The 18802-nt window shown below is 43.1% G+C and overlaps 1 pseudogene; it reads left to right on the plus strand.

Moving 5' to 3' along the window:
- Positions 1-305: 305 nt before the first annotated feature.
- Positions 306-425, plus strand: LOC134946380 (5S ribosomal RNA; annotated as a pseudogene).
- Positions 426-18802: the final 18377 nt, after the last annotated feature.

The raw sequence follows: 18802 nt of genomic DNA on the forward strand, positions 1-18802 counted from the left end.
TAACATACAAAGCCATAGAACATGTCACACTTGGCGAAAGAAGTGGCGATCTGGCAAACCTGCTATCCAGAAGGGAGATGTTTTGGATATTTCAATTGAGGACGATGCATCCGGCTGGATTTAACGAAAGCTATGAAATTTCTCCTTTTCTTTAAGTACCTTTTTGATACTACCCCCCTTCCCCCCCCCCCCCTTCTTTCTTTCTCCCTTATAATAAACACTGTGGTGTTTGGGAATGGCGCTCTCTTCTTATTTCTAGACCATCTTACAGTTGTAAAAAATTTCTGGTGAACTGGTGCTAAGTAGACTACAGCCATACCAAAATGGAACGCCCACTCTCGTCCGATCGTGGAAGCTAAGCATTTTTATGGGCCTGGCCAGTATCGGGGAGGGCGACCTCCGGAGAAGACTAGGTGCTGTAGAGACAATGTATGCACGTAAAAAGTTCCTAAACCAGTAAAACAGCTGTCATTCTAAATATTCACTCATATAAACCCTAAACACTTTTTGTTTTCACCTTCCTTTATTATGTATGGATATTATCCTATGCACTACTCATAAGACACATTAATGTTATTTTTACACTCTTGCACTAAATAAATAAAATAAAACATAAGTAATAAAAGAGAATCAGCACAGGCACTTTAATAATTTATTACCTAATATTCAATATTTATTTCCTTTTTTATATAACACTAAAATGAATATATAATTGGTTCGAATGAAGTCCATCATAAAACTCTGGTAATTCATATATTTTTTATTTCCTCCATATGTTTTCTGGACAAGCTCCATACTCATATACAGTCTAAATGAAGAAGCCACAGACTGTATATCCAAAGAAGTAATAATCCGCCATTGGGACCCATTATTAATGATATCAGAAACAATGTTTGCGTTCCACGTGCGTTTCAAGACAAGCCTCCGGAGATCATTCGCTGAATTAAGTTCCCACAGGAAGTGACGCACAGAGAGCTCCGATTCCTGAGTGCGGTTCACGATGCATCGCGGTTCCGGGTTCCTGTATGCAACGTGACATCCGGTGAAGTGTACGACAATTTCCGGGACAAGACACTGCGCGGGAGTCAACGCAAGCGCAGAAGGACCATTAAAGAGACATCCGTCACCCGAACGTGTACTCGGGAGTTGACGCATGCGCAAAAGAACCCGTCACACTACAGGAAGTGGGGCGGAAGTCCGGGATGCCAGTACTCATATGAACAATTAATAGATTACACTCACTACACTGCTCGTTTTTTAAGTTGATGTTTGTAACTAGCTCTGTTCTTAAGACACCCATTACCTACATATAATTTGTCTAATTTTGAAAACATACAAAATATGTGGTTTTCCCTGAACATCACTCTGGGAGGAAGTGATGTCATACATAGTTTAATTGATAGTGGTATAAATAGGAGCTTTGTCTCAGTACCACACCACCCTTGATGAAGTCCTGAAGGACGAAACGCGTTGGGCACTCCATGATCTTTCTCAGACCTACCTCCTGTACCTAAGATAAGCATTTTTTTTATATATATACTACCAATTGATATGCACCTTGTACCTTTTTTTATTCCTTCTACTTTGTACTCCATTTTTATATTAATTGTTGTGTTTTATGAATTTTTTATAAACCACATTGTATTACCCTCCCCCTCCTTTTTATCGTGCAAAAATAAATTCGTATATATGTAAACACAGGCTTAAAGTAACTTTTGGTGCCTGTATATAGTGTGATTTCTTTGTGACAAAGAGCCGCATGGTCTGTCCTCCATTTTGGGCTAGCCACATGGCCTGTCCACCATCTTGTGCAAGCCACATAAATGTGGAAGGGGGAGGAGCAGTGGCCATTTTAGGAAGGTCACTTTCTAAATAGCTGGCTTTCAGTCTGGTCAGAAAAATCATTTTCCTTTGTCACAAAGTTTCCACATATCTTCAAATCCAGCACCATTTATAAGTTACCAATTAATTTATTTAACCTATGCCATAGTCAATTACAAATAGTTTCAATTGGGCCTAGTGAGAGTAAATGGTGAGATAAGTGAATACTTGATGTAAGGGAATTACACACAGATATAAAAAAAAAGTGTTTTTTTTTCTTCTTTCCCAGGATTTGTTAACCCTCTACTAGGGTAGGATAGGCATTGAAATGCAAATTAACCCGTGTAACTACTTTCTTGTACAGGCAAGGCAAATATCTTTGATATGCAAATTAGAGGCAGTGAAGGGGTGAGGTGTCTCATAGGACTGCAGTAAATGGTGTGTATATATATATATATATATATATATATAAATAATATTATTATAATTACGTGTATATTTATATCAGTGTATGTTCTGCAAGATAGCTATCCAATCTGAATCATATCATTTAAATTATAGATTATTACAGTCATAGATCTGTGTGAAATCGGATACATTTTTTTGCTATAAAGATATCTGAAATAGTGTGTTAAGGGTGTAATTGTAAAACACAAAACGCAGTTCCGGCCTGGTCGTTTCGGTTAATATGGAAAAAATTGTGGGTTGTGTTAAGTGAGTAATAGTAGTTTTTATTGCTCACATTTATCGAGATAGTGTGGTTTATTGAATTGCGAACGCACATTTGTACACGTGGTACGGTATGCGAGGACAGCATACAGAAGCGCGCAGGTGGCGTAGAGACACGCACGGTCGCGTGTTTACGCAAGGTTGCATAGAGTTGCGAGCGCAAATTATAACCGCACAATAGCAGTTCAATTTAAGGCAGTATAGAATACATTTAATACTATAGCACATAACTGTCTGATTTCAAAAGCAGATTAGTGCAAGACTTTGTTTAAACGGTACTGCCTCTGGGTTAAAACCATCAATCAAAGGGAGTGATATTTTCTGTACAGAAAAGAAAAACAATTGTGTATTTGAGTGAGTGAAAGTAGGAGTGAACGGTTGTGGAAACCCGGAATTCGGGATCCCGTAGGTGACACTAAGTAAGCGGAGGCTTGGTGGCGTGAGGCGGCTGACTCTACGTTAATACATAGAGAAATACGCAAATCGTGAGGAGATTTGCAGAGGAGCGTGATCTAGAATTGTGCATTGAGAAGTTTAGAATTGTGAATTCAAGTAAAGGTTTTGCGTTACGCTCCGGCTGAGGAGCGCAGCTTGTGTATTCGACTCCAGTGGTCGTAGGGCGGAAAGGTAACAAGTACCTATATGCTGTGCGATTGGACCGCATGTTTGTGTGTGCGATATGTGGTGCAACTTTATAACCCTTTGCGAGCTTTTGCATAAACCGCGGTATCAGCGCCGTGTAGAGCATACGCAAGCGTGATTTGTGTATAGCAAAAAGGGACGTTTTCGCTGGTCTCTCTCAGGAAAATCTTCAACGGTAGATATTCACTGGAAAAGGTAAGTTATTCCTAAAACTTCCAGTGAATAGAAGCCAGGTAGGGTCCTCACTGGGTACGTGGTGGTCACTATTGGAGTGAGTCGTGGTACGTCAGCGGAGGAGTGGGTGAAAGCGATCGGAGAACTTTCACCGTCTATTCGTGTTGTGCATTGGGGATTGCGTTAGCAAGCAAAAACTCAGCGATGGGATCCAATTGCACAAGCGGTGGGCGTTTGGTAGCCAGGGTTCAGGCTGGAGAGCCGCGGCCCAGGGGGTCAGCGAGGTTTATTATGTGTGAGATTTATGGTCCACACACGGAGGCTTTTTGCAATGAATAGGTACGTATGACTGCTGAAGATAGGGCATCATTCCCTAGGGTTGGTGAGTTTGATCCTAGGGAATGATGCCCTATCTTGCAGGTAGTATGTCTAACCAAAGTCATATAAGGCAAGAACGGAAATATAAGAACTATTTGAACTAGTAGCAACAATAAAGTAGAACAAAAAAAAGAGAAAGCAAGCACACCGCCATATATAGATGTGGAAGCAGTTACGGCCAGCATACAAACTATAGAAAATAATAAAAATATGAAAAATATGAATGTAACCTATATATGTACTAATGAATGTCGAAGTTTTATCTAGGAGGAGAAGGCGACCTGACTGGTTTCAGCCATTTCTCATGCACTCAGAGGAGTATCCAACCGGTAAAAGAAGAGCAGTAGCCTGCAGGGGAAGTGGCTGAGACCAATGGAACTGATAAGTATGGAGTCATTCCAGTACATATATAGTAAAACCCAAAAATAAAATTTCTCTAACGTCCTTGAGGATGCTGGGACTCCGTAAGGACCATGGGGAATAGACGGGCTCCGCAGGAGATAGGGCACTTTGAGAAAGCTTTGGATTCTGGGTGTGCACTGGCTCCTCTGTCTATGCCCCTCCTCCAGACCTCAGTTTTACACTGTGCCCAGAGCAAGATGGGTGCACTGCAGAGAGCTCTCCAGAGTTCTCTGCCTGAAAGCATTTTTGTTTGGATTTTTCTTTCTACTTTTTACTACTTTTTCACAGGGAGCACTGCTGGCAACAGGCTCCCTGCATCGAGGGACTGAGGAGAGAGGAGCAGACCTTCTTGTCAAAGATAGGCTCTGCTTCCTCGGCTACTGGACACCATTAGCTCCAGAGGGGGTGAACGCAGGTGTGTGTAGATATGGTATCCTTAGGAGTAGGAGCAAAGTGATGGCTGAAACTGGACTATTGTGGTCATAGACACTGCCACTAGTGTTATGTTGCATCGGAACCACTCCCAGATCCCCACTTAACGAATCACCCTCTTTGAAATTTTTATTTTTTTTGGAAGACAACCTCATGTCATGATCGATCCGCACCGTGATCAGAAATACACCAATGAGGTGACAGTACAGTACCTTATCGAGATGAGCCAGCATTTGGGAACTTAAAAAAAGAACTTGACACTGTTGATTCCTGATATGCCACTACTAACTGTCTTGATTGTGAACCAAGAGACTGTGTGATTATTCTTACGCTCAGGTTGCCTAACAGACAGGTGGGAAGGATCGTACCCAGTTTTGTTGACAGCACGATTTCAGTGAAAGTAGCCGAGAGACTTGGGTCCACGATTCCCAACACAAGAAAATCGTTAGTCCGGAAGGAACTTGTAAAGGGTGTGAAATCACAGAAATATCACCCGAGAATCTGTTCCGTGAAGACTGAGAGGCGGCACTGTTGAACACTACCTGAGCGTACTAAAGGATTACAAAAAGACCAATCGTAATGGATTTGCTATAAGCAAGATTTCTTTTGTTCTTTCTTTTGACAATTTTTTTTCAGGACATTCTATTTTTGTGAGGTTTCTTGAGGAGTCGAGTGTGAGACTGGAACTGGTTCTGGAGAAAGGAGTGATTTCTTTATAGGATCCCAGGATCAGCATATCACTTTGTTAAAGCCAGAGAAAATCAAAGGTCTAGTAGTTACGGAGATCTGAGGTAACGTGATAGGCTATTGTCTGAGGATTACTGTATTTTGTAGTTACTGCGACCCTATAATTGAAGATGAGTGCATCCAGAGATGTCAGTTAAGCAATAATGTTGAATTTAACAGACATCCTTTGAGTGATTACCACTCACTAGTGGGTAAGGTCCTAAACCAAACGGAATGTTGGATGTGCTCACAGGTACCTCTAAGACAAAATAATGCAGGATTAGTGCCATATTCTTTAGAGTTAGCTAAGGTACTTGAATCACACGGGGTGGGAGGGGGGGGGGGGACCGGTGAACAAGGAACATAATAAAACTAGACCCCCTAGTCTTAAGATCCACCAGTATCATAGATAAATCCCTGGTATGTTTAAATCTCACCAATTTCAGGAAATCAGGAAATTGGGAAGTAATCAGGAACAATCAGACAATGGCCTATTCACACATAGCAGATAAAGAGCTCATTAATATATGTGGAAGAAAAGTTTACGAGTGGCTCTCCCTGAACTCCAAAGGCTTATGTTATCTAGGAAGGACACTACCTGAAATAATAACCCATGGTCAATGATGAAACAGACCTAGCATCCGATCCTGAAATGGAAACAATGTTCAGGGAATGATAGGAATATATACCATGAAAATTTTATGTCTCTTTCACGATTTGCTTGTGTTTTCTCCCTCTACCCAGCAAAACCTCTATCGAATCCGAACATCATTGTGCAAAGACATAGGTACATGTATGTATGTAACGTCCATTCAAGTCAGACATCATAGGCTATAGCACTGTCCCAGCATACGTTATAGGTTGAATGTCGTCCCACACCCAACCAATGGTCCCGTGACCGCCGAGCGCATATAGAGGATGTCCCGTCCTCCTCCCTGTCTTCCCCAACTATAATCAATGTCTTATTTGCTAAATTAATACATACGTGTGTCTAGGTCACCAATTATTGTTTGAAATATTTTTTGTAATTATGTTTAGTGTGACAGTTATGACAGTTATTGTTTACTGTCAAAGGGTGGACTGTCGAAGTAAAAAATATTACATACACACACACATACATACAGAAAGAGGTCTCTTTGCGCATACACGCAGCGTGCACAGGATATACGGTAGCATACGCATTCACACAGACAAGCCACAAAGATATATTCAACACATATTTCATACAACACATAAATTACACATAGACAAAACATGACAAGCACCAGACATTATAATGTATTTATATAATAGAGTGTAACATCAGATATATATGTATTATTGCAATGAAACAAGTTAATCATCATACTTAGTGTCAAAATGATCAGGAGAATGTGTGGATTAATTTGATAGCTATGGGTAAATTGTAGCACCTTACAACGATTAGTTATGATTAAATGTATGAAATCTAAAGTCACTTTTATTAAAACAAAGAAAGCATGTGTGCAGAAAACCTGTAGCTAACCCCTATAACTGCATCTTGAAACTGGACGTTGCTTGCATATGAACTGACCAATAACACATCATGAATTAGAGACCTCCCTCCCCTGGACCAATAGCAGAAGACTCAGCCCCACACATGTACCTCACCCAATACACAGTATATAGGTATTTCCCCTCACCCAGGAAACTCTGTTGGTGCAGGTTCTAAAATGGAGACGACTGTTCACTGAGCATGGGGTGACGTATGTATATTGGCTGTAACTGATTCTTATGTAACTGCAACTGCTTCTTTTATAACTGTAACTCTGTAACCATATTTATACATGTTATGCTTAATGATATAGTGTACATATGTTCATTTGTATGCATACCCCTTTTAATATCAAATATATATATATATATATATATCTATGAGCGTTGGACCTCAGCTTACAATGTGTGTGACTGCTTGCTTTCTCTTAAGGGACATAGGGGCACATGTATTTACCTGGAGAAGGCATAAGGAAGTGATAAACCAGTGATAAATGCAAGATGATAAACACACCAGCCAATCAGCTCCCATATGTAAATTAAGTTAGGAGCTGATTGGCTGGTGCATTATCACCTTGCACTTAACACTGCTTTATCACTGGTTTATCACTTTCTTATGCCTTCTTCAGGTTAATACATCTACCCCATAGTGTTGCGACGTTCAGCGCACTTTTATTGTATATGGTAGTAAGATGCGCCTTGCGTCTGCAGTATATATTAACGCTGGCATTGAAATGTTTATTAGGAATAAATGAAAATTCACAGTCAGATCAAGTGATCTGTCCCACTCTACCTGCTCAGCAGCTCTTCAGTCCCGGAGGAGAAGTGCAGGAGGGGGAGGAAAGATGGAGGGATGTGGATGATGAGCAGTTACTGATGTGGCAGCAGGCAGGGAGGACAGGTCACACTCACTACACCATACAGTACAGGAGCAGGCATAAATGTACAAACTTGCCGGGTGTTTGTAACCTACCCCCTCCTGTGACTTGTATACTGTACCACCCAAATCTCTATTGGCTGGGCTGCCGTGTATCCCTATTGGATGGCTGCCTCACTTCCCATTTCTTATTGGCTGAGCTGCCAAGCATCCCTATTGGTTTGACACAATAGTGCATTCCTGGGGATCCACACATATACGAAAAGCGGGTCACCTAGGTATACAAAATGCGGTAAAGTATGCGTCAGTGGAATCACTGATTATGGTGACAGCAGGCAGAGGACTTCAGCTGCGTCTCAGTACCAGGCAGCAGTGTTTTTTGTAGGGCAAACCATTCCAGCATAAGGAAGCTCCTCACTACAGCACTGCAGTCTATGTCCTCCCAGTTCTCACAACAACAGACGGGGGCCCTGCGTCTTGTCCTTCCTTCTATTGCACATAGCGACCAGCACTGAGCAGGGATGTAGGAAGCTGCAGTGCAGTCACTGGCGTCGACTTGTGACGTGTGAACCGCTGGCATCTGTCACCCCCATTCCCCCGATCTGATCAAGTGTGTGTGTGTGTGTGTGTGTGTGAGTCCTCTCCTCCTCGTTGTTACTGGTGCAGCAGCGAGCGGCTTATAATGAGTCTGTATGACTCAATACAAAGCTAGTGGCTTTGGGCCTGATAATGCTGATTTAGATTACCTTATAACTTCACAATAATGGGTAAGAGACACAGTACGCAATTGGCGTATGGGGTACCGTAAGGGTACGTATTTAGCGTAGCATACGCTAAGCCGTGATCGAGACGCACATGCGGCACGCTCGCTCACAGCTTAATGCGTTGACTCGAGCACGCCATAGGCGAGCGACTACCGTAATGCTACGCTATCAGCGTAGCGGACGCTCGAGACCACGAGGAGATCACGAGCGGCGCAGACGCTCACAAGATAACAATCAGTAAACCTTGAATGTAACACACAGAAAGGATATTCTTATACTGTAGACCTTGTACTGAGACACTGTAGCGATATAACGCTGCTTAACCTTGTTTACACTAAAGCTGTTTGAGCGATAGAGACACTCCTATTACCCTCTGCAATATAATGAACACACAATACTGTGCTAAGGATCCAACACCTTTACTAACAAGCTTTTAGTTATATCGAAAAGGGGTAAAACAGTTACAAGTCATACACTACATACTAACATATAATTCTAACAGAATATCTAGACAGAAATATACAATAACGTTACAATCTTAAACTAAACAGAGAGAGAGAGAGAGAGAGAGAGAGAGAGAGAATGTGGCCAATACAAACAAAGAGTGAGATAATCACAGAGAATTACTTACACACACTGGGAACGATCGCAGCGCAGCCTGGTACCAGCCCCGAGTTAGTCAATATGAAAACCGTTTGTGGAGAGTGAGAGAGCTGTTCAGGCTGGCTGATCTTATATACACTGAGTACAGTATACTACAAAGGGACCTACAATCTCATTGTTCATTGGACACAGGAATGTCTCCTCGCATCATATCAAAAGGTCATAGGTTAGTTTGAACAGGTGGGCTGTGACTATTTCAAACAGCTCAGGTGGGTGGGAATCTCCGGATTCCCGCCGCATGGATAATGAACTGCAAATATAGAATATGTCCAGAAACTACTAATGGCCATAACTACACGCAGGAGCGATTAATCTTTACCTAACCAACACCGGATTATTGCTATAAAAATACTCTTCGGTTAGGTACCAGACACCACTGTTCAACCTTAATCAGACCCTTTGTACCACGCAAAGAGGGATTCCCAAGTCCGTGAACAAGTCACATTAACCAAACTTACAGTTATCATTAAGGGGAACATTATCTATAAAACGAGCTTTGGTTCTATTATTAAACGATTGAGTTGCCCGCTAGACGCACACAAACTCTACCGTAAATGCACATACCACGCGCTCGAGCGCATGGCCGAGGCACCATCACGCGGCTGCGTATATCCACACGCACGGGAGAGAATGTGCACGTGCAGCAGGCACGCGCATGAGGTGCATATATGGCAACGTGCAGCGTGATATTTTTCTGACTTTGACAGTCCACCCTTTGGCAGTCATCAGTAACTGCCACTTCCTAAAACAGTTCAAAAAGATAAAAATATATGTCATGTAAAAATACATTTCTATGATTGGGTAAGGGAGAAGAGAGGAAGGTGGGAAAAAGGTATGGCCTAGTGAGATAGTAGAAGCATGTATGTATGAGTCCATGTTTGAGGGGTCATGTATCATCGTGCCGTACGTGTTTTAAATCAAGCTTCGAGGTATTGCGAAGTATACATTTTAATTCCTTCTTATCCCGTATTACGGGCCTGTGGATGGGCTGTCAAACTTTACCGAGCTCTTTTCGGCTTTTGGTTGCAACAAAATGGGGGAGCACATTTTAGTTGATGATACATGAATGGGGGGATATGTGAGTGCTGATATCTGCACCTATATTCCCTATCGACTATGTGTGTCATTACCTGAAGGTTGTAGAGATGAAGATAAGAAGCAATTATGGTAAATGCAGTCATAAACTATGTGAGTTTAATGTACATTTGCCGATTGAGGTCTTGTCTGATGTCTTGTCTCGATGTACATGTTGACTGTAGTCTCCCGATGCTTTTGCTATAATTGCTTGAGCAAAAAGCTTTCTCAATGTCCATAGACTTACAATCTTTGAAGTGTTGGGCTATCGTAAAATTTTAGAGTCACTAGGGAAAATGGGGGTCTATGGCATTGTCCATCAATGGTCTGTGTAAAAGGTTGTCAAATTCTTCTTCCAAGCGAGTCTTTGTACCTTGGAGGAGAAACGGGTGAAAGAAACGGACCGTGGAATCACATTTTCATCACAACATTGTCTCTATTGTTGGGTCATACATCACATTTGTTGTTGTTAGTACAGTGTCCTCGCTTCTTAAACTCATCACTCGGGCACTACGTTTACACTTTGTTAAAACCCGAATGCATCTAAATATCAGACCGACCAATATGATGACACCCAGAATACACAAAAGAAATTTCCCTACATCCATGATAATACCTTGGGCCCATTCTCCTAAACCAGAGAACCAATTTTCGTGGGTTCAACCATGACACCCAACTGGTCAGCTCATTACCCACAGCAGCAAGGGTGAGATTGTGTTTCCTTCGGAACTCCCATTTTAATTGTAAAATGTCATCCATCTTTTGGTCTATGACCTCGGCTGGGTCCTCCGTGCTGTTTGTAATGTACGTGCAGCACTTGATTCCATATTGAGTTGCCAGGGTTACACAATACCCGCCTGTCACAGCTGTGAGGTAATTGAGAATCATCCTATGCTGAACCAGTTCTGTTTTGTAGGCTTGTAACTCTTTCCCAGTGTACCTGAATGTGTCGTCATACATTTCGGTGATATTGTCTAATAAATTTGCAAGCGCAGATATATATTTATAATTTATCACTCCTCTAGCGGTACGAGTGATATCTAACGCGAGTAGGAATTGAATCCCGGTGGATTCATGGATCAGGTCAGAGGCTGAATGCTCTGTTCTTTCTATCAGGTGCCGTTAATCGATGTGCTCGTAATGAGTGTGAGTATAAGGCACTTGGGCACCACGGTGAATATCTTTCATTTTAGTGTGGGATACAGTCATTACCTCAGGCAGTACTTTTCCAATATAACATAACCCTTCTGAGTTTGGGGCAAGCCACTTATACGCCTTCCTCCCGCATATGAAGTATGCATCATCGGGGAGAACATATGGGACGGAGTGTGACATAACCATATTACAGATTTTCCATGTGAACTCTCCTAACCCTAATTCTTCCATCTGTTTAGTACACATATCAGTTTGTACGATCTGTGCACAGTATCCTGGTGATACTTCTCCAACTCGCATGATCCTACTTCCTAAGGTGTACCTATACCGAAAGAATTTCCTATGGTCGATTATCTGGCGTATAAGTTCTGTGTCTATGGGCAATCTGTCGGCTCTATGTGAGAATGTCATGGTTTGATTACTCCATGACACTTCCCAATTTCCCGGCTTTCGGGGATTGGAAATGTTAAAGCACACTAAGGACCTATCCACATGATATTGGTGGAGCTTCAAACTAGGAGGACTAGAGATATTAAACCTCTTGTCCACCGGCCTCCCACCACTTAGCTCAAGTACCTCTCCTACCGTTAAAGGGAATGGTACTAATCCTGATTTGCTATGGCCTTGAGGTACTTGAGAGCATACCCAACAGTCTGTTTGATTTAACACTTTACCCACTAAGGAGTGATAGTCACTCAATGGATGCCGGTCCATGTGGACATTAAAACTGGACTGACATTTCTTTATGCACCCATCCTCAACTATATTGTCACAATGCCTACAGATACAGTTCTCTTCAGCTAACAATCCTTCACAATTCCTTCTATTGTCAATGCTACCAGATCGTTTTCTGATACTCGCCTTTACTCGGAGATTATGTTGTTCTTGGAAATCTACGCTTGCATCTTGGTCATCAGAACCCATTCCCGATCCTTTCTCGACCTCCATGGTACTCTCACCGAAACAGACTGCTCTGGTCAACATCATGGTCAACAGGAAAATCCGAATCACAGTCTCTTGGGGCAAGTCCATCTTTGAGGAGTAAAAGGAGAAAACTAAGAAGGGGGAAGGGAAATATGAGGGAGGTGGGAACTGGAGAAAATAACAAATGGGAAAAAGAAATCTGGCTCGACAAGCTTCCGGTCTTGTTATTCTCCGCGCTCAGGTGTCGTCTCAATCCTCCCTGAACAGACACTCTAGTGATACAACCTCTACCGTCTGTTCTTTATCACGGGACCTCTCTGGGTCAGTGACCTTTTTACAATGAGACGAATGGACCCAAGTCTCTCTCTCGGCAACCTTCAAAGCAGTTGTGCTGGTCAATAAGACTTGATATGGTCCTTCCCATCTGTCAATAAGGCAACCTGAGCGAAGAAAATTCCGTATCATTACATAATCCCCAGGTTCAATGTCATGACAATTACTGTCTGGCAAATCAGGAATCACCAACTTTAGATTATCATTCTGATTCCTCAATTGCTTACTCATCTTAACCAAGTACTTTACGGTTACTTCATTGTTACATTTCAAATCATCCTGGGGGTTAATCATAACATGGGGTTGTCGACCAAACAGAATTTCAAAAGGAGACAGATTAAGAGGGGACCTGGGAGTGTTCTGATGCTGTATAATACGATTGGCAAAGCTTCAGGCCATAACAGTCCTGTTTCAGTCATTACCTTACTCAATTTATTTTTAATAGTGCTGTTAACTCTTTCCACCTTTGCACTCGCCTGGGGGTGATACGGAGTATGCAGCTTACTATTAATTCCCATCAACTTACACATTGTTTGAAAGACTTCACCTGTAAAGTGGGTACCCCTATCACTTTCAATTATTCTAGGGATACCGTACCTACACACAAATTCCTGCACAATTTTCTTTGCAGTAAATACAGCAGTATTTGTGGCCGCAGGAAATGCTTCAACCCAATTTGAAAATACATCAATACAGACCAAAACATACTTTAAATTTCTACAAGGTGGCAATTGTATGAAATCAATTTGTATCACCTGGAAAGGGCCATCTGTTGGAGGGATATGAGATGGCTCTGTCGGTATTGCCTTTCCGATATTCTTCCTCAAGCAGGTGAGACATGTCGTCGCTCTCTTACCCGCATGGGAAGAAAATCCTGGGGCGCACCAATAAGCTCTTACTAGCTTGCACATCCCTTCTTTGCCTAGATGAGTCAGCCCATGTGCTGCTTCCGCTAGACTTGGAAGGTATGCTCTTGGTGCCACTGGTTTACCATTTCCATCTGTCCAGAGTCCTGAGGACTCCTGGTCATATCCTTTTGACCTCCAGACTGCCCTTTCCTGTGGGGAACACAAATTTTGCATTTCACACAATTTCTGTGTGTTTACAGTATTAAATACCATCAGTCGTGTACTATCTGTTTGTATGGGGTTACTAGCTGCTGATTTAGCAGCTTCGTCTGCTCGGCTGTTACCAAGTGATACTGGGTCTTGGCTATACGTGTGAGCTTTACACTTGATAACAGCCACTCTGTCGGGTTCCTGTATTGCTGTTAGAAGTCTTTTGATGTGGGCTGCATGCGCTACGGTTGTGCCAGCTGCCGTCATGAAATTTCTGAGGCGCCATAGGGCTCCGAAATCATGGACTACTCCGAATGCGTACCTAGAATCTGTGTAGATATTGGCTGACTTGCCCTTAGCCAATTCACATGCTCTGGTTAGGGCAACCAGTTCAGCAACTTGTGTTGAGTGAGGTGGGCCTAGCGGTTCTGCTTCTATGGTACCTTGGTCATATACGACTGCGTATCCAGTACACAAGTCTCCCGAGTCCGTCCGTCTGTGACAACTACCGTCAGTGTAGAAAGTAAAATCTACATCTTCCAGTGGGTTGTCACTGATGTCAGGCCTTGCCGTGAAATTTTGGGTCAAATATTCCATACAATCATGTGTGTCCTCCTCTGTATTAAATCCTCCTTCACCATTACTCTCATCCTCCACCCTTTGTGCCTGTCCAGGCACACCTGGGAGATACGTTGCAGGATTTAATGCGCTGCATCTCCTTATGGTAATGTTTACGGGAGCCATCAGTGCCAATTCCCATCTTGTAAACCGCGCTGATGAGACGTGTCTGGTTTGGGCAGAATTTAGTAAGGCTGACACTGCATGTGGTGTATGAATTGTGAGGTTGTGTCCTAGCACTACATCTTCGCTTTTTGTAACTAGCAATGCTATCGCTGCAACACTTCGCAAGCATGTGGGGAGGGATCGCGCTACCGTGTCAAGCTGGGCGCTGTAGTAAGCTACCGGCCTGCTGGCATCACCATGTTTCTGGGTTAGGACACCTGCTGCGCAACCAGCACTCTCTGTTCCGTACAGCTCAAAGGGTTTCCCATAGTCAGGCATACCTAATGCTGGTGCCTGTGTTAGGCACTGTTTTAGTCTTTCAAATGCCATCTCAGATTCGTCTGTGTGCGAGATCCGATCAGGTTTACTTGATGAGACCTTCTCCTGCAAAGGTAGGGCTAGTATGGAAAAACCTGGGATCCAGTTACGGCAATACCCACACATTCCTAAAAATGTTCTAATCTGTTGCTGGGTTTGTGGCAGGGTCATGTCACGAATTGCTTGAATTCTATCAGCGGTAAGGTGTCTCAGTCCTTGTGTTAGACAGTGTCCCAAATACTTCACACGGGTCTGGCATAATTGTAACTTGTCTTTGGAAACCTTGTGTCCTGTGTCTGAAAGATGAAACAGGAGCTGTTTCGTATCTCTCAGGGACGCTTCTAATGAATCTGAACACAGTAGTAAATCGTCCACGTACTGTATCAATACTGATCCACTCACTGGTTGGAAAGACTGTAAACAATCATGCAGAGCTTGTGAGAAAATACTTGGACTGTCTATGAAACCTTGGGGTAAGCGAGTCCATGTATATTGAACTCCTCTGTATGTAAATGCAAATAAGTATTGGCTGTCAGGGTGTAGAGGTACCGAGAAGAAAGCGGAGCAGAGGTCAATCACAGTGAAAAATTTGGCAGTGGGAGGGATTTGCATTAGGATGACAGCTGGATTTGGCACTACGGGGAATTGACTCTCAACTATTTTGTTGATCCCTCTTAGATCCTGCACTAATCGGTAACCCCTCCCCCCACTCTTTTTAACAGGGAAGATGGGACTATTTGCAGTGCTGGACGTCCTTACCAGAATGCCCTGTTGTAGCAAGCGCTCTATTACAGGGTAAACTCCTAACTCCACCTCTGGCTTCAGAGGATATTGTGGGATTTTTGGAGCTATCCTACCATCTTTTACTTGCACAACTACTGGGGATACATTTGCCATCAATCCAGTGTCTTGTCCATCTTTGGTCCAAAGTGACTCCGGTATCTGGGAAATAATTTTTTCTACCTTGGACGGACACCTATTTATAGTAACGGTGTGTGACATTAATCTTGTTGGGGAGTCTAGCATATCCTGCGCTTCCTGAGCGTGGTTTTCGGGTATGTCCAAGAACACACCTTCAGGAGTACAGTATATGACGCATCCCATTTTGCACAGTAAATCTCTCCCTAAGAGATTAGTCGGAGCCGATGCAGCCAGCAGGAAAGAATGCTTGGTATGCAAAGGCCCTATCGTAATCTCTGCGGGTTTGCTTAAAGGGTAGTGCTGTACTACTCCTGTTACTCCCATGGCTGGAATTGTTTTACCAGTGGTTCTCATGCCCACGGTCGAATTTATCACTGACTTGGCCGCCCCCGTATCTACAAGGAAATTTAGAGATTTACCAGCTACATCAATTGTGACCTCGGGTTCACTTCCAAGGTTCGCAATTAATTTCACTGGCTGCAGATTACAGGTGTGGCCTCGCCCCTTTGGTGCGTGGTGGCCTCCCTGTATTGCGCTGGCAGCTATTACCTGTGAAGGGGGTAAATGGGATCTATCAGTGACTTGCCAGTCTCTTTTTGGGGGATACCTTTTTGTTTCCCCTGCGTGTGGCTCATAACTCCGTCTCTGCCGTACTTGCTCCCAATTTCGTGTGTCATGTCGTTGTCTAGGGGGTTGGTATGATCTTTGTGCATTCTTTGATTTACAGTCTCGTGCAAAATGTCCCTCTTTATGACAGTAATAACAAGTTACCACATTTGACTTACCCACAGGGGTCGGAGATTTATACAGAGATGGCCTTGTGGTCAGGGCCTGTATACTTACGGCCAATAACTTATCACTTTGTGACTCCCTGTGTCTGGTGATATTCCGTTCATGATCAACAGCAGCCTCTCTCAAAGTAGCCACCGACAGACCTCGCCAACATGGTTGGGTGGTCTGTACCCTTGTCCTTAATACTTCTTTTAAACCTTCCATTAACACAGATACTGCTACTGCTCTATGATTTACATTTGTCGAAATGTCTTCTATGCCTGTATACTTAGCCATTTCCTGTAGTGCCCGATGAAAATAATCAGCAGCTGTTTCTCCCTCTTTTTGTTTGATGGAAAAAAATTTATTCCATTTGGCAACAGCTGGAAAATACTCTTTTAACTGTAAATTTATTCTCTTTACATTATCTTGGTTGTACACATCAGTAAGGGGTACATCTTCATCTAATTTACAGTCAGCTAAAAATCTTGCAGAGTCGATATTGGAGGGTAAACATGCCCTCAGCAATATCTGCCAGTCTTTGTTATTGGGCTCCACAGTATTTCCTAGATCTCTAATGTATTTCTGACTAGCAGCTAGATCTTTCCTAGGATCAGGGAATTCAGACACCATTGTTCTTAATTCCATTCGGGAAAAGGGGCAGTGCATGGCGATGTTTCTGACAGGAGTGATTCCTGAAGTGTCAGTTTTCCCATTTGGCACTGCTATTACCCTAACGTGATTAAGTCCAATAACATCTTTCTGAGTAGATTCTACAACATGTGGTGAAATGGTTTCAGCATAGTGTATGGTGCCGTACTTACCGGATGATACGACCTCACCTGTCCCTCCGCTAGGGGGCTTTGACGCTAATCTTACGGGCTGGGCCGTGCCCACTGTTGTTTCTGCTATGGTGGCTGCTAGAGAGAGTGCCGATATTGTTGTTGGCTCATCCTCTTGATCACACTCCTGGGGAAAGTTTAAAACAGGGTACAGCTTGCACGGGTTAGTATTTGCATCAATAATCTTAGTCACATTATTCTTAACATTTATACAGTTACTAAGTGCATGTTTATCATTCACAAGTGTGCCATTCTCTGTGACCACCTGCTCTCCCGTTATGTATGGTGGCGGTGGCGCCGTGGCTATCAGTTTCTTGATAGGGTTAGATCCAGCCGCCTGAGCCAATCCTCTCTGTATTTCACCCTCCTGCTGCCATAACTGTAAATAGTCATAATGTTTGATTCGTCTCTTTGCAGATTTAATGAGACATATCCTTCTCCTTAGATTTTGCAACACATCTGGGCTAAAACTGCCTACCCGTGGGAACTTTTCCCCATCGTGCACAGTCATTCTTTCCCATTCATCGCACAAAACCTCTGTGTGTGATCCGTATTTCTCACACATTACATACCTTGCCGACCCGATTGGTCGGTTTACTAAGTCAACCCGAACCGAGGTTGATCGCCCCCTACCTGAACAACTGGCCCCCATCTTTGCAGGTGTTGCTTTCACTACCTCTGACCTTCAAATCAGGGTCTTCAGCAAACCCTTACAAAACCAAGATGTCCTGGGCAGGCCGGCGGCGAAGTTTACCGAGTACTCCACTCACTCGCCCACGTCGACCAATACGCCCACACACTGCCTTAGCGCTGGCGTACTCAACCTAGGGCCCCTGCGACCTGAACCTCTATTTACTGGAACATGTGGGTGTGATCCGAAGAGCACTTAACCCTTTCCAGTAACTATTGGTTGTTGGATAGTTCCCAAGTGACTAGCGAACTTCCCTTAAAATAAAAAAATATTACACAAATCACGTTAGAATGTACAAATAGCGTTTATGACCCCTCTAGCGTACGCAAATGGTACTGGGTCAAGTTACTAACTACTGCACACAATTACGTGCGGTACAATCGTTCTGCACATAAGCAACTAATCTTATGTGCGGAGCGACCAGTGGAATCGAAAATTGTGGCTGTGAATTCCTTTAGCCTGAGCTTAATGGCCTATATGGGTATCGCACCAACCCTTTCTGGTGTTGTGCTACTCTTTATCTATAGCGGACTTCTTAGTCTGCTGTACCTGGACCTCCTGGTCTGTCTGGACCTCCTGGTCTGTGCTACAGTAGACCTCCTGGTCTGCTATACTCTAATGCTCTTTTTTTAATGTTTAACAAGGGATGCCTCCCAAGCCACCATGCAGTCACTTACACGTATGTACCTTCACGAGAACTCGATTTCCTTTGGTTCAACCCCAAATTTTTTTAGAAACTTATATATATGTATACACACTCTTTCACCTCATATACACTTTACTTTCGTTTCTGCGCAGAAATCCCTTTCATT

This window comes from Pseudophryne corroboree, chromosome 7 (genome assembly GCF_028390025.1).
Source record: "Pseudophryne corroboree isolate aPseCor3 chromosome 7, aPseCor3.hap2, whole genome shotgun sequence".
Classification (NCBI taxonomy): domain Eukaryota; kingdom Metazoa; phylum Chordata; class Amphibia; order Anura; family Myobatrachidae; genus Pseudophryne; species Pseudophryne corroboree.